The sequence below is a fragment of the Schistocerca serialis genome, chromosome 2 (assembly GCF_023864345.2).
Source record: "Schistocerca serialis cubense isolate TAMUIC-IGC-003099 chromosome 2, iqSchSeri2.2, whole genome shotgun sequence".
Taxonomy (NCBI): domain Eukaryota; kingdom Metazoa; phylum Arthropoda; class Insecta; order Orthoptera; family Acrididae; genus Schistocerca; species Schistocerca serialis.
The window spans coordinates 326,931,690-326,945,979 of NC_064639.1; the positions used below are offsets into that span (position 1 = coordinate 326,931,690).

At 37.7% G+C, this 14,290-nt stretch overlaps 1 protein-coding gene across 1 annotated transcript in view; it reads right to left on the reverse strand.

Annotated features, from left to right (window-relative positions):
* LOC126457138 (uncharacterized) overlaps positions 1–606 on the reverse strand; it is a 288,468-nt gene extending 287,862 nt beyond the window's left edge. Inside the window, exon 1 of the mRNA XM_050093206.1 lies at positions 383–606. The gene's annotated coding sequence lies outside the window, so the exon portion shown is untranslated. The remainder of the gene's footprint in view (positions 1–382) is intronic.
* Positions 607–14,290: the final 13,684 nt, after the last annotated feature.

Consider the following 14,290-nt stretch of genomic DNA (forward strand, 5'->3'; position numbering starts at 1 on the left):
ACTGTTTCTTTTGTAGAATACCCTACTAACTATCCCAAGCGAGTGTGTATACAGCTAACCGTAGAACAACAGGGAACCAGAAAGCTTGTATGTAATTTGTTTCGCATTTAATCTTGTTGACTGCAAATCAAACGTCTCATAATATGAAACCCAATTATAATGTAACTGTTTGTCCTACGTCTATTCTTAACAATGTCCGTATACAAAGCAACTGAGCGTTTATTTGATACGGGAGTGTTACAAGATGTGCAATTCCCACACTTCCCCAAAACAACGCAACATTACATTTAAAATAATTTTTAATTTGGAAAACTATGGCCATTGCAGAGGAGAGTTGGTCTAGAACTAATAGAATTACACAAAGAATGGCTGAAGTACTTACAAAGAGAAGGGCAAAACCGAATGAAAAAGCGCGCAAGAATTGACAGCACGTCCAACTTCTAAAACTGTGGCGCTTTCAGCCTTGATTCACTTTTCAGCGTCCAACAACAATAGCTACACACTTTCTCACACCATTATTATCGGTGTCTCTAAGTGTAAACCATAAAGTAAAAAAATATGTACTCAAACGACAACACAACTCTCTCCAGCAAGTCCACGCACCTTTCAAACGTAGTAACTATTGGCATTCAAAGATTTCCATTGACAACACGTACCGACAATTATTTTTAAATAACATCTTTGAAAGTCAGTGTGTGTAATTATTGGGAAAAAACCGTGCAGGTCTCCTTAAAAGCAACAAAGTGGTATATAATCAAAGTAGCTGTAAAGTAACTAAGCTTGGTATAATAAGAAAATTGTCGTTGGCTGGACGTTTCTGAAATAATAATTCTTTACCTCTTAAAGTTTTAGTTGAAGTAATTATGAAGCCTAACAAATTTTTAAACTATGCGTTAAATGGTCTGCCACAGACATGCTCTCATGAGAAATCAGTAATAAAATCTGATTGTGTTTTGGCCATTTTAACCTTTTCGCAGCTACATATGTGTTTGCCACAGGTCTCGCAGAGTGCAGTGTTACTCTGGCCTAAGCTGAGTAGCTGCACACGGACTTTTCCAAAGAGGATGGCTTTTTGCTTGCTGAAGAACATGCGCCGGCCTCCTGGCCTTGTGCCGAATACCTCCGCCGAAAATCCATTCTCTCCAATTCATCTCTGCTCTTAGTGCATGCTAGCATAATAAGCCATTTACAAATAACTCACAATGGTAATGAAATGCTTGCTGAAAGCACTTGTGATGCACCCAAGTACCTTCGGAGTACATAATTAAAATTATTTGTTCTGTGATACACTTCAAAAGTAGAAATCAATATTTTTTAACACAAAATCTTTTTCCTTACGTCTGAATAACCTAATCACACCTTAAAGAGATGAATCTGTACAATTTTTTACTACCTGGTGCTATGCAGGCTATGAATTTACTTGATTTGTGAAACAGATATTGCTGCATATGAAGAATCACGCGTGCCTGTTGCTAGTATACTACTTCAGCTAGAGAGACTCTTCAGTCTTGGAATCTTTTGCTGTCTGAATACTTTTACAAATTGCAGTACGTATTTTAAATCCTTTCCAGGTTCCTAGACAACATACAAAGCCAAAAACCACGATACACGAAATTAATTGTCTATGTTATGTGGGAATAGTTTTGGTGTACTGTAAGAAAATGAATATGTAAAATATTTTTTTTTTAAGTATGCAACATAGGTGATTACATCAAGTACAAAATAGATATAGTGTTATTTAAAACAGCAAACCCATTTCTCGCCAACGTGAGACTCTCCACAGTGAGGAAATGTAATTGTCTGAATACTTTTTGTAATAATAATAATAATAATAACCCCGTGGAGGCCCGGGAAAAGAATAGGCCTCCGGTATGTTCTGCCAGGCGTAAAAGACGACGAAAAGAACAAACCACTGAGGGCTAACCCCACTTTTAGTGTGATTACTTGGTTCAGGACAGAACTAAAGAAGCCTTGGACAAGCGCCGTCATGGTCAGGGACGACGCTTGAACCCTATGCCTGCCCACAATGGTAACAACACTGCTAGCCAACTGGAAAATGATTTAAATCCAAATAGAGGTGTTTTGCAGGATATGCTTCCTGGAACCACCCTAGAAGGAAAACAGAGACAGAGGATGAGATGGTCAGATGAAGTTAATCGACACCTCATGTTCTGTTATTACCAAGCAGCAAACCTAGGAACCAACACAACTGGATACAGATCACAAGTATACACAACATGTATTATCAGATACCCAGAATTAAAATTTTTAACAGAACAACGACTAGCTGATCAGATCCATTTAATAATAAAAAATATCAGGATACCCCAGTCAGAATTAGAAAACATCAAACAACAAGTGCAACAAATACTGGAACAAAATAATGTGCAATCAGAAGAAGAAGAAAATACAGTAATGGACTCAAACATCCCAGAGCAAACAAACAAAGAATAACATGCATCAATTAAACAATCCGAGGAAAATGAAATCTTAAGAGAGCCACCAGAACTAGCACAAACAGAACACGAAGTGACACACATGTTAGATATAGAAGAGAAATTTCAGCTGATATATATAGAATACAAAGACACAAATACAGACATTAGACCATTCTTGCATAGACCGCCGCCAAATGACCCACAAGTCGAAACAACAATAAAAACTATCAACACAATCATACACAACAAAATAAATGAAAACACAACTACGGAAGAGTTACAACTACTGGTTTATATAGGAGCACTCACTACACTAAATATACACACTAAGCAAAGATCAGAACCAACCAACACACAGAAGAAACCCACAAAACCAGCATGGCAACACACGCTACAGATCAGAATAGAAAAACTGAGAAAAGACATCGGACAGCTAACACAATTTATAAGAAATGAAATGTCAGAAAAAAAAACGAAAAAGGTTGGGTAAAATCTTACAACAAGAAGCGATAGAGCAATTAGATGAAAAGAAGCAGAAATTACAAGCGTCGGCCAAACGACTTAGAAGATACAAAAAAAGTGAAAATAGAAGGAAACAAAACCAAGCATTCAACACAAACCAAAAGAAATTTTACCAGACAATAGATAACACACACATTAAAATAGACAATTCACCAAGCATAACAGACATGGAACACTTCTGGAGCAACATATGGTCAACCCCGGTACAACATAACAGGCATGCACGGTGGGTACAAGCAGAAACAGACACATACAAGATGATACCGCGGATGCCTGAAGTGATAATTTTGCAACATGAAGTCACCCAAGCAATTAATTCTACTCACAATTGGAAAGCCCCTGGAAAAGATAAAATGGCAAATTTCTAAAGAAGTTCACCTCAACACATTCACATCTAACTAAAATATTTAACAGTTACATTGCAGACCCACACACATTCCCTGATACACTTACACATGGAATAACTTATCTGAAACCTAAAGATCAAGCAGACACAGCAAACCCAGCTAAATATCGCCCCATAACATGCCTACCAACAATATACAAAATATTAACTTCAGTCATTACACAGAAATTAATAACACATACAACACAGAACAAAATTATAAATGAAGAACAAAAAGCCTGTTGCAAAGGAGCACGAGAATGTAAAGAGCAACTGATAATAGATCCAGAGCTGACATATCAAGCTAAAACTAAACAAAGGTCGCTACACTACGCATACATTGATTACCAAAAAGCTTTTGATAGTGTACCCCACTCATGGTTACTACAAATATTGCAAATGTACAAAGTAGATCCTAAATTGATACAGTTCCTAAGCATAGTAATGAAAAATTGGAAAACCACACTTAATATCCAAACAAATTCAAATAATATCACATCACAGCCAATACAGATTAAGCGTGGAATATACCAAGGAGACTCTTTAAGTCCTTTCTGGTTCTGCCTTGCTCTGAACCCACTATCCAACATGCTAAGTAATACAAATTATGGATACAATATTACTGGAACATACCAACACAAAACCACACATTTGCTATACATGGATGATCTAAAACTACTGGCAGCAACAAATCATCAACTCAACCAATTACTAAAGATAACGGAAGTATTCAGCAATGATATAAATATGGCTTTTGGAACAGACAAATGTAAGAAAAATAGCATAGTCAAGGGAAAACACACTAAACAAGAAGATTACATATTGGATAACCACAGCGACTGCATAGAAGCGATGGAAAAAACAGATGACTATAAATATCTAGGATACAGACAAAAAATAGGAATAGATAGTACAAATATTAAAGAAGAACTAAAACAAAAATATAGACAAAGACTAACAAAAATACTGAAAACAGAATTGACAGCAAGAAACAAGACAAAAGCTATAAATACTTATGCTATACCAATATTGACCTACTCATTTGGAGTAGTGAAATGGAGTAACACAGACATAGAAGCACTCAGTACACTTACACGATCACAATGCCACAAATATAGAATACATCACATACATTCAGCAACAGAAAGATTCACATTAAGCAGAAAGGAAGGAGGAAGGGAATTTATCGACATAAAACACCTACATTATAGACAGGTAGACAATTTAAGAAAATTCTTTCTAGAATGAGCAGAAACTAGCAAAATACACAAAGCAATCACTCATATAAATACGTCGGATACACCACTGCAATTTCATAACCACTTCTACAACCGTCTAGATCACATAACATCAACAGATACGAAGAAAGTAAATTGGAAAAAGAAAACACTACATGTCAAGCACCTGTATCATCTAACACAGCCACACATCGATCAAGACGCATCCAACACATGGCTAAGAAAAGTCAATATATACAGTGAGACGGAAGGATTCATGATTGCAATACAGGATCAAACAATAAACACCAGATATTACAGCCAGCATATTATCAAAGATCCCAATACCACAACAGATAAATGCAGACTTTGCAAACAACAAATAGAAACAGTAGATCACATCACAAGCGGATGTACAATACTAGCAAATACAGAATACCCCAGAAGACATGACGATGTAGCAAAAATAATACATCAACAGCTTGCCTTACAACATAAACTTATAAAGCAACACGTTCCCACATACAAGTATGCACCACAAAATGTACTGGAGAATGATGAATATAAATTATACTGGAACAGAACCATTATAACAGATAAAACAACACCACATAACAAACCTGACATCATACTCACCAATAAAAAGAAGAAATTAACACAACTAATCGAAATATCCATACCCAATACAACAAATATACAAAAGAAAACAGGAGAAAAAATTGAAAACACATTCAACTGGCTGAGGAAGTCAAGGACATGTGGCATCAGGATAAAGTTGACATTATACCAATTATACTATCAACTACGGGAGTCATACCACACAATATCCACCAGTACATCAATGCAGTACAGCTACATCCAAACTTATATATACAACTACAGAAATCCATAATTATTGATACATGTTCAATCACCCGAAAGTTCCTAAGCGCAATATAACATATACCGTACAGTTAAAAGGAAGACACTCTTGATCAAGGTCCACGTCACTTTCCATTTTTGACCAGACATAACATCTGAGAAAAGAAGGAAAGAAAGAATAATAATAATAATAATTTTATTGTCATTCGGCCATTACAGCAATAGACAATGTCATACGCATACTAAAATACAATTAATAGTTTGAAAGAAACAACAGGTTTGTTGTTAACATTATAGTATTATATTACAGTTGATAAATTCTCTTATGTCATAGAATGGGTGGAGGACTAGCTAGTCATGAATTGTTTGTTTGAATAATTGTTCAGGTAATTCTTGAACAGATTGAGGAAGATTATTAAATAATTTGTACCCCATGATTTCGTAGCTGTTGAGTGACTTTGACAATCTGTGGAAAGGAATATAGAGGCACCTATTCCTTCTTGTATTGTGGCTATGTACATTTTCTCTGGTTTTTGTTTCTGGTAATTTCTTCTTCGTATAAAATTAGAACATAGTATATGTACAAGTTTATAACAGTCATGATTTTCTGTTCACAGAAGAATGGTTTACAGTGTGCCTTATATGCAGAACCAGTAATTATCCTAATAGCTTTTTTTTTGCAGTATTAATATGTCATGTGCACAGCTAGAGTTCCCCCACAAAATAATTCCATATGTTATTATACTTTGAAAGAATGAAAAATAGGATGTTCTAACATATTTTTCAGGAACACAATCCATAAGTCGCCTTAACAGGTAAATAAATACTGACAATTTCCACTAATATATTCTACATGTTGACCCCAAGATACTTTATCATCAATGTATACCCCAAAAAATTTGACAAAACTTGAATCATCTGACAGAAGCTTGTCTCCAAGACTACAGACCATCTGCTGTGTTTTGTTTTCATTCAGCATGAATCCATTTGCCTTGAACCAATAGGATGCTTGGTCAATTGTCTTTCCTGCACAAGTTTTAAGGCTATTGAAATCATCACTAGCATGAAGAAATGTTGTATCATCTGCATACAACACAGTGGTGGACTTGATAAATGACGGCAGATCATTTATCATTATCAGAAACAAACAGGGGCCCAGCACAGATCCCTGCGGAACACCTACCTTGATTTGTTCTATAATCGACATTTCTCTCCCTACACAAACAACTTGCTTACGATTCTGAAGATATGACTTTATTAATTTAAGGCTGTTATGTCTAATGCCATAGAATTCCAGTTTTTCTAGGAGTGGCTTATGAAACTTCCTGGCAGATTAAAACTGTGTGCCCGACCGAGACTCGAACTCGGGACCTTTGCCTTTCGCGCGCAAGTGCTCTACCATCTGAGCTACCGAAGCACGACTCATGCCCGGTACTCACAGCTTTACTTCTGCCAGTATCTCGTCTCCTACCTTCCAAACTTTACAGAAGCTGTCCTGCGAACCTTGTAGAACTAGCACTCCTGAAAGAAAGGATATTGCGGTTCGCAGGAGAGCTTCTGTAAAGTTTGGAAGGTAGGAGACGAGATACTGGCAGAAGTAAAGCTGTGAGTACCGGGCGTGAGTCGTGCTTCGGTAGCTCAGATGGTAGAGCACTTGCGCGCGAAAGGCAAAGGTCCCGAGTTCGAGTCCTGGTTGGGCACACAGTTTTAATCTGCCAGGAAGTTTCATATCAGCGCACACTCTGCTGCAGAGTGAAAATCTCAGTCTGGAGTGGCTTATGCTTTACACAGTCAAAAGCTTTGCTTAGATCACAAAATGTGAGTTGAGCATAGCCCTTATCCTCAAACACTTGATGTAAGTCTTTGACTACAAAGTCTATAGCATCCACAGTAGACAACTTTTTCCTAAAACCATACTGAGATTCACTAATTATTCCTAATTTTTCAAAATAGACAGATAGCTGTTGGTAAATTACACATTCCAGTATTTTAGAAAAAGCTGGGACTATGGAGATTGGTCTGTAACTGGAAGGTGAGTCCATATCTCCCTTTTTATATATTGGAACTACCCTAGTCACTTTGAGTTCTTCGGGAAAATATCCATCAGATATGCATTTATTTATACAGAATGTTAAGAGGTACATAATATAGTCTATTACTTTCTTTAGTAAATTAAAGGATATGTCGTATATATCTACACTGTCTGAAGATTTCATCCGTTTTACAATGCTTAGGACATGACTAGGTGAGACCTCGGAGAACATAAACGTACCTGTGTCTGTTGGTGTTCTGCAAACATTTTTAGAAAGTAACTCTGATGAACTGATATCAGGTTTGATTATAGTATTTCCTACATTTTCAACAGATTTAATAAAGAAATCATTGAATTTTTGGGCACTTATATTAATTTTTTGCTTCTTACATCTTTAGCAACACCATTTATTAATTTCCATGCAGCTTTGCACTCATTTGTGGAATTATCAGTGGTATTGAAATTATGTGCTTTTTTGGCTTCCACAATGGCTTTTTTATACTCATTCCTGCATTTTATAAAGGCTAATCTGGCATGTTCTGTTTTCTGATTGCTACATATATTGTGCAACACCTTAACTTGGTTTTTCATATTTGATAATTGTCTAGTGAACCATGAATTTTGTCTGTTTGTAGCCCTGTTTGTAAAGCCTTTGTCAGTTAATTTGCATTTCAGCATGGGGATGTTGTCATTAAATTGTGTCAGAAATGTTTTAATACTTAGCATGTACTCTCAATCCTTGTTTATGCTATTAGTCAGTTTTCATGGCCTTAAATCAGGGTACCCAAACACAATCGTTGTGGCACATTGCAATAATTTCATCATATTGAAAAGTGATGAAATTTACAGTTTTCGTTTAACTCAGGAAATGAATCCTGTGTATTTACAAGACTTACAATATAGATATTGTAAATCACCAAGTCTGTTTGTTACCAGCGTGTTTCATCATGTGGAAAGGCACTTCAAACTCAGAAACGTCAAGCACCTGAATACCTGTTTCGACACATTGTATTTATTTTCATTTCTGCTTTAACTGCTTACGTAAATTTCGCTATCAAAAATCAGGATATCTGAATATAATTGACTACGTTACAGAAATAATTTTGGCGTAGCCTAAGCACAAAAGTAGTGTAAGTTTTGCTTTACTGGTGCAGTGAATGCTATGGAATTACATTATGTACAGAATAGATATTGTAGCTTCTGAAACACTAAGTCCGTTCATTTGCCTGTGAACTATTTCATCTGAACAGATGAACCCAGGTACTGACTGAGTACTTTTTACACACATTGTATCCAGTTTACATCCTCCTTTTTGACCTGGGTTTGGATAAGCATGGGCAAGTTATATACACATTTTATATTTTTTACTTACATTTTTATGCTTATTTTTTGCTTTTTTTAGAAAATTTTATTCAAAAGTGATCTAATTAATTTCAAGTATAAGTTTTAGTTCATGAAGATTAGTAATACTTCTTTGTGGGAAAAGTCTCAAAACAGCATTCAGTATATAATGGTACATTGCGAGTTTTACATTGGGATCTGATTTCTCAGTGCACTTTGGATTTCATGCAAACCATACATCCGTGCATGACTACTTTTCTTTAAATGTTCACTCATAATAACATCTGGAAAATTCCTCCCTGTAAATGGTAGAGGATTCTAGCAATTGGAACTCCTTCCTCCGCCAGGTTTTCTCCGTTATGTTGCTTATTTTTCTACACTTTCCCCAATAGGGATAGCTGAAACCTGCAACAGCCATTTTTCACCCTGTGATCGACCTGTGGAGAGAATGAGCATTTAAAATTCACAAATCCAGAACACAAAAAAATATTTCTTGTACCACTTCACAGTCTTAGGTACTGATCCTACTGAGCTCAGTGGCTTGTCACAATGAGTAACTGCACCCATACTCGAATTGTAATCTATGTACAATACATTGGTGTTTCTTGATTTCTTTCGCTGTGTCCTGTCAATCTTCTCTGTTGAAACCATCTGTGTTGTGTTACATGTAGTACACACCCATACATCTGTGTTATCACGCCATTGATAGTTTTCACATTGTCAGTTGACCTAAACTCAGTTTCTATTAGTTTGGGCTTCTTCTGCAGTTTTGACACTCTGCGCCTTTCCTTACAAACAGTGCCACATGAGGTTGTCTTGTAGTTGTGAAGCCAGAGAAATCGGTCTGGGGTGAAATAGCAGTTGTCAACAGAAGTAGAATGTCTCTGTCCCATATATGGTCTGTTACATGTTATCACCACATCGCCAATTTTCCGTAAATTGTGGGATCCATTTTCTGTGGGTGGGTCTGTATATACAATGTAATCCAACATCTACCTAGTCTGACAGTCAGACAGGACAAATGTCTCTGTCACAGATCTGATTTGCTTGGCTCAAATAAATTTTTGAAAAGATAATCAACCATTGAACAACAAGATACTTTTGTTAAAGCAAAGCTTCTGATGGTGACTAAATGCAGTATGAAATGTCATATGAACTTTATCGCAAATAGTTATAATTTTTAACAAATTGTTGCCTCCAGGACTCGTGAAGTTGTCACTAAAAAGCAGCATTTTCAGAAGCAAAATAAAAGTAGCTGCTAAGATATGTGTTACCCTTGTCTACTCCCATATCACTTGTTTATTCTTATTTACTCACTTTCTTTGTTATGTTTTGTTTGTTGCTTTATATTTGCTCCTGGAATTATATGTTATACAGTTTACTCCACTAAAGAGATGAATACAGTAAGTAGGTTCGAAATGATGTAGGTTACACTAGTTATTCAGAGATGAAGATGCTTGCACAGTTAGAGCAGTGTGGAGAACTGCATGTCCTAAAAAAATACCGAGAGTCTCTATAATGTAAATACATGACAAAGGTAGAATACCTACATTCGTAAGCAATGGTTTCAGGAGTTTCTAGGTTTACGTCGTTTATGATTCTAATGGGCTTTTATGCATTCTGAAAACTTGCTTAGTTGCTGCCAGATTACCCAAGATATGACCCCATATTTATGGTGGGAAAGAAAGTAGGCACAATAGGTACTCTTAACTATTTTTAACATACATTTTAAATTATCGTGGAATCTGTTGTTATTTTCATTTACCATGACAAACGTAACGATGGAGTTAATAAGTATGCTCTGTGAGATGGCTAGTCATAAAGTTATATCTGAAATTGGTATGGTAGACTCACACTCAGCATGTATACAGCAAGCTCTACAGTTTCTTCTGTTAAAATTTTCTTGTTTATATTAGTCTATGTGGAAACTAAACTGTACACTAACAGTATTCCTGTGGCAGAAGAACACAACCAGAGCTGTCAAAGGAATACTGAGTACATGACTGAATTGCATAGGCCTCCCTTCTCAGTGACTGACAACATTAATTGTGAGGGATTGATAACCAAGCTGTTTAGTCCTTTTAATCCACAAACCAATCAAGAAACCAGTGGCTGTGTTGCCACTGTACGTTAAAACATCCCTTAGTCTAAAAGCAAACAAAAGTTGGGTGAGTCATTGTCATAAAAACATGATGTACACGGATATCATCTTATGTATGGCAAAATCTGGATTTCGCTTAAGCTGAACAAATATTAATAGTTTTAACTTCTCCTCGCTGAACATGTCAATGAACTACCTTCACCAGTAATACAGATGGCTAGAAAAATATGAGAATTTCATGTTATGTACCAAGCACTAACAGAGGTGTTAATGAAATATGAGGGTAGTTTTCTTGGTTTAGACGAACATTTACACAACATGGCAGTAATTTATGTGCCTAGAGTAATAATTACATTTAAAATATCTGTATAAACGCATTTAAAGCAATCTCCAATGTGCCAGGCCATTAGCACTTAGTATGGTCTTGTATTAATTTTCAAGAAACACTTCAGTACTGTAATACATTTTTCAATATTTAATGCACAACGATAATTAACTTGACCATGTATGTCACCATAAATGTCGTCTACTGTTTAATCTTGAGTTTGCTTCTACAATGGGATCACAACATGTGTTATAAAAATAGCAACCACTGCTGGCTTTCTGTCTGGGGAAAGCTTTTAAGCGCAACTGAAATGTAATTAGAGCCATATTTTTTCCTCTTTAACAGCAGTCAACCATTTTACTATACTCGTTAATTTATTTAGTCCATAAGGATAACTGAGGGTGAGAGAGGACAAGTTACTCTCCCACCTATTTTTCATAAAGATTTTGTTACAACGTTACGCAGCTTGAGTGAGACTCCAGAAAGTTAACAGCCTGAGCAAGCCTTGATGGAGCCTGGTAGGGCACTAAAAGCATGAGGTATTTTTATGGCTCTTAGTTCGTAGAAACAGCATGTTGGCAGTTGAAAGCAAGTTGTGGCAAGCCCATCGCCCAGTAAACCTTGCCGGACAGGACCACAGTTGCACAGGGCAGATGGAGCACCCCCTAGTCCAGACAGGTTTCCAGCAGGACAATGCCGCTATATCTACATTGGCGCCAGCCGAAGGCTGGCCTTGGGGCGACGAACTGAAGGGACATGTCTACACAGTGGAGTCGTAAACCGGGCATTGTGTGCAGCACCACGTCTAATAAAAAGTCACAAGTTTTTTTGTTTGCTGATACTGTAAATAGGCCTGCGACCCACTTCCATTGGCCGCCTCGGTCGTATAAGGAACTCTGGCATCTGAAAAATGTTTAGAGATAGAATATTTATGACACCTCATAGCTGGGACGAACATGCTCCAAGGCACAGGCGATTTAAATAAAGATATTTAAGATTGTATATGCTCGCTTGTTGCTGCAGGAAGTGACGCGACTTCAGAGAAAAACATCTCCTCCCACCGCGAAAACGTAAAAAAAAGACTGTAATTGGAGGTTTATTTTTTTTTCCAGAGACGCAGGTTTCTTAACTCTTGCGTTGGTTCGACATGAGTTTGTGCTGTTATGTAGGAGGGGAGATTTAGCTCCTCTAAAGCCCTGAGATTGGCTCAGGAAGGGGTGAAGACGGTGTCGTTCGTGCATAAAAACGGAATTGTTTTTATGTGGGGAGGTGCGAGGCACTGGGGCTCTGGACTTTGGTCTGGAAGCAACTTCTGGTCGAAGCTCTGGCATGTGCGGTTGGTACTGGATACCTGTCCTAAGACTGGGGAGCCTGTGGTGAAGTTCTTACTGTACCGACAGTGTGACTTCAAACGTCTCGGACTGCTCATTTGCCGACGGCAAACTTATTCATTTTTGGTTTGCCAGTCTTTCTTGACGTATGGTATCCTTGTGCGCTGTGTCGTATAAGTGAGCTAAATCGGTCCTTGGTACAACCAACGAACGGGTGTGTGACACACTGAAATCTACCGTGATTTCAGGGCTCTGGTACAGAGTAAATTGCGATCCATCTGCCTGATCGTTAGACCGTGAGATTTTGAATTTCTTTCGAGGCCACGATCGATAAACAGGCACCGCCTTACGCCTCGCCCCCGCTACACACCTATCGCCAGCTGCAAGCGACATCGCTGCACGAAGTAAAGAGGTGTCCATTATGATTATCTGGGCTGTTATGCTGTGGTCGGTTGATGAATTTTGTCTCAATTGAGACAAAATTCATCAACCGACCACGGTATAACAGCCCGGATAATCATAATGGACATGACAGTTCCAGCTGTGAAAGTCTACATTTTAGTAGAAGTAAAGAGGGTAACGTAATGCTGCTCCAGCCTTGTCGGGGCGTACAGATTCCAATCGCCACTTGCTCTTAGCTGCACAATATAAACTTCTGTAGATTTGAACAGTCAAAGTCTGCTCAGCGTCAGATTAATTCAGATTGCGTTATTCACTTTTTTTAGGGTCAGAGTACTTGACTCACTTTTGCCACCCAGCATCCTTGTCCATTGTGGTCTTAAACCACCTGTTCGTTGTTTATGATATTCTGTCATAACGTGTTTAGCATAGATCATATCTGTCTTTGTTTTTGGAAAACATTCTCAATCATTTTTATATAGCTCCCAAACGTGCTAACTTTCGTAGTGGTGCCCCTAACAGGCTAACTTTCAAGGGGTCAAAATGAAGAAAAGTACACGATTTTATTTTATTTAGCGTATGGCTCATAACATCACAGAAAAAATTAGAGAAACAACACGATTTAAAAAAAAATCACATAAGTATAAACAGAACAATAAATAACAGTTTGTATGTAAGGACACCACCAATTGTAAATTTACACTCACAGAAGAGCAATCACAAAGAATCGTCCAGCTTAGATAATATATAGTCGATTGCCTCTTGGGTCGCCATTAGGAAATCTTGTGGGTCACCCTCATATGCCTTTAGTGGGCATTCCTGCACGATGTGTTTGACTGTCTGTCTCTCAGCGCCACAGTCGTAAGCGGATGACGGAAGTTGACCCCATCTGTGTAAGGAGTCGGCGCATCTCCCACAGTTGGTTCTGATGCGATTGAGAGTTGACCAAACTTTGTGAGGCCAATCAAATCCGTTTGGTTTACTAAAGATGCGTGGCATACTGTGGCAGTTTACTGCTGTTCTGCTCTCCCATTCCTCTTTCCATCGGTCATTCATTTTAAAGTTGGTTTGGTGCAGCGCCTGCGCGGCCTTTAGTGGAGGATGCCTAGACCGGAGTCGGTTTCCTTGGATGTCGTGAGTATCTTCATGGATTTGTAATTGACGGTTGGTAATGATTTTTTGAAATTCTCTAACCAGAGCGTGTTCTCGGCGCAGGTTAGGAGGGGCTATGTTACTGAGAACGGGTAGCCACACTGTAGGAGTTGGCCTGATTGTACCTGATATAATACGCATTGTTGCATTAAGTTGGCTATCTACCATGTGTGTGTGTGTTTGCTG